This window comes from Morus notabilis, unplaced genomic scaffold (genome assembly GCF_000414095.1).
Source record: "Morus notabilis unplaced genomic scaffold, ASM41409v2 Scaffold154, whole genome shotgun sequence".
Classification (NCBI taxonomy): Eukaryota; Viridiplantae; Streptophyta; class Magnoliopsida; order Rosales; family Moraceae; genus Morus; species Morus notabilis.
This window is the reverse complement of record NW_010359158.1, coordinates 44,184-47,607: the sequence shown is the minus strand read 5'-3', so window position 1 is coordinate 47,607 and position 3,424 is coordinate 44,184. Positions and strand designations below refer to the sequence as shown.

Genomic DNA, 3,424 nt, shown 5'->3' with positions numbered 1-3,424 from the left:
ATACTAACTACTATATAAGATTTTTAGCTCGGGAGACTGAAATTCTACTTTTCCCCCCACTGTTGAGTAGTGTAATAATTATGTAATACTAACTACTATATAAGATTTTTAGCTTGGGAGACTGAAATTCTACTTTTTCCTCCACTTATTACAAAGTTTTACTTGGTATATCTTTAAATGTATCTCAAAGTCAATGCCAAACAGAACAAGAGGTTAATCCTTGTCTTAATTTGTTCTTGAAATCACCACACAGTCTACACTTGAAGTTGTACATAATCTCCAAAGTGCAAAACACATTTCTGACCGTTCTCATTTTTCTTTCATCCTAATAAGGTTACTTACATGCAAGGATTAATTATTGATAACAATAAACAAATTATAAATTTACAGTCACCAACACAGATTAAGGTCAATATGAACTATGCAACTTCAAAGGAAAACAGGTGTAGAGATCAATAGATTCTTGTAACTGATGAAGCATAATAGAATCACCAGTAGGTCTTATATTTTTGATGGACCCCCAATGTATCTGATAAGAATTTGGTTCAAAAACAATTCACAGATTCACAACAAAATAACTAGTTGATAAAAAAGTGGTTTCTGATTACTTTCAATTGAAAAAATGAAAGAAACACAAGGATAAGTGGGTATTCGAGTGACACACTGCACTCTGTGTAACAAAAGCTCGTCTAAATTCACAATGCTCAAGAAATGATCAATGCCCCGCACTGACTCCCAGACTCACGTTTTATTCTCCCTGCCCCTAGGCCCTAACCAACTAAGTTCTAACAAACAAACTGCTAACTCCTCTATTCCCCAATCCCAGTGCAACTTCTAGACCTCTCCAAAATCGCAGCAACCAAACTGCGCCTCCTCACTTACGAACTCAACATTCGTGCTGTCACCAAAGCTTCTACGCTCTGCACCAATTCCTTCCCCAATCTTTTCCTAGCCTGCTTTTGCCTGATGTAAGTAAAACGCAGGGGAGGCTTATCGGCAACAAAAATAGCACTTCAAGTAAGGACTAAGGGGAAAACAGAACCTTCAAGCTTAAAAGAGATCATACCAACATTTTCACCTTATTCTATCACATTTTTGAATTCTAAAAAAGTTTCTCTCCCTAGTATAAACAAGTAACTCTGATCAAAGAATTCTAAAGAACGGAGCTAAATTCGGACTCGAAAAGTGGGTCTGGGGGATTTCTGGGTATAAAAAAAAAAGGAGCTAAATTCAGCAAATAAACAGAATCATACTTTGCAAAGGATTTCAAAAAAAAAAAAATTGAATACTCTACCACTGTCGCATAAAAGGGAATCTTGTGAGGCAATTGTTCAGCACACTGAAGAAGGAGCTGTCACAACGAACAAACACAGTAAAAACCAAAATGAGATCAACAAATTCGCAGATATAACTATTCTTTGATACCAAAAATACAAAATTGAATCCGAAAACAAAGTAATTACGGGCAAAATGTCATTAGAAGAGGGCTCGAGCTCTCGCCGAAGCACGCCATAGCATGTTTCCTGCAAATTTTGAATATTGCAAGTAGTGTTTCAAGCTCTGGAACAAAACAAGTAGGGAATTTGAACGAGAAAGATGACAAATACAACTATATATACATATATATATATAGAGAGAGAGGTACGGACAACATGGTCTTTGAAGTCGGAGGAGGGGCCGTACTCTGGGCATTTGTCGCCGATTCGAAGAAGAAGAGTCTTCCAAGAGCTCATTTTTTCGTGGTATTTCTCTCAGAGAGAGGAACAAACAAACAATGGAGGGTTTTTGGTGAGAGGAGAGAGAAACGAGATTCAAGAGAGGGAAGGGATTTGCGGGGTTTAGCGCTGACTGACTTGAACCCTAACCCAGTTCTGGACAAGCCCGCCCGATTTTCTAACGGGGTTTTACTGCAATTTGCAAATGATGAATTGCATTTTGAGTCCCAACATTTTCGGATTGGTCCTTTTATAGTAAACTCAGAGGTTATTTGGTTGGGGGATTCATTTCTCGATTTGAATTATAGTTCGTGATTTATTATAATATTTTCTCTCATAAAAAATACACATAAATAAAAAATTATTCTAATTATATAGTTTTAATCCATAAACTAAACGTCTCATCAGACTTAAAAAAAAGACAAAAAATCATAAAATTATTATGGGCTCATTCAGTTTATTAATTTAAAATTTTAATTTAAATTAAGATGTAATTTTATGTGAGAGTTTTTTACTGTAATAAAAAAATTAAATGTGATTGTTTATAAAAATTTTTTATTATAGTAAAATTTAAAATTTAAATTCAAATCGGTAAAATAAAATGGAGCTAGGAAGAGTGATTTTTCACTGTTCACACAATCACAAAATACTATTCATTATACAGTTAATGAACACTGCATAGACGGTTTTGCTCTTTTTGTTTTCTTTTCCTCCGTTTTTGGGCAGAGGGTTTTTGGTCTTTTCTGGGCCTACAGTGTGTTGTATGTGCATATGGAGCTCTCTATTCCTTTCTCGATACTTCCCTATGCACGTACAATACGTGCCCCTGAAATCCTCTCTCTCTCTCCCCTCCGGCGAGCGCAGACGCAGAGACAAAGGTCTCCGCCTCTATCGTGGTGGCTTCTCCGGACTCCAAAACTCGCTTTCTTCCTCTGAAAGTCCTTCAGTAATTTGGTGTCCTTTTGCTTTGTGTTGTTTGGCTTTTTTTTTTCTTTTCCTGTTTTGATCTTCATCTCATCCATCTCTTCTTCTTGCTTTTGCTTGGAGTTTCTGGTGTGGGTTTTGTGCTTATTTCATGTCTATGAAACCTTACTTTTGCTTTATTTCTTAGTTTGGATCTTCTCCGCGACTTTGGTGGTTTTTTTTTCCCTTTTCCTGTTTTGCTGTTGATTTCATATATTTTCTTTCCTTAGTTTTGATTGGGGTTTAATTCTGGTGTGGGTTTTGTGGTCATTAAATAGCCGTGGAACACTATGTTTGCTTTCTTTCTCGGCTTTTGCCTTCTGAGTTGCTTTTTTCCCCTCTTTTTTCGCAGGTGCTTTGACTTATCTCTTTTGGTTGGTTTTGGTTGGAATCCTGCATCTGTCCTTTGGGGTTTATGCTTCATTTTTCTTCTGCGTTTGATCTTCGTGTCTCAAATTTTTTCTTTGTTGTACATTTTTTGTTATGCATTTTGCGTATTTTTCAGGACAATATGCTAGAATGACTATTCAATAAAGTGAAATTAGTAAAATGAACTCTTTTTATTTTTTTTATGAAGAAAGAATAAAAATTTTTAAAAAATTATTTTACTAATAAAACTTTTCAAAAGAATTATTTTTACAAAGCCTCGTATTTTTCATGGGTTACATCATTTGCCCTTAACTTTTATTGTTTATTTATTTATTTATTTTTTATGTTTTTGCTCTTACTTTATCAACTACTATTTT

The 3,424-nt window shown here is 35.1% G+C and overlaps 1 long non-coding RNA gene across 1 annotated transcript; it reads right to left on the bottom strand.

The window, feature by feature from the left end:
* Positions 1-1,294: 1,294 nt before the first annotated feature.
* LOC21411122 lies at positions 1,295-1,912 on the bottom strand. The gene is made up of 3 exons (XR_002901794.1): positions 1,650-1,912; positions 1,464-1,523; positions 1,295-1,351 (listed from the first exon to the last, which is right to left on the bottom strand). It is a non-coding gene; the product is annotated as an uncharacterized LOC21411122 (long non-coding RNA).
* Between the last annotated feature and the right edge of the window lie 1,512 nt (positions 1,913-3,424).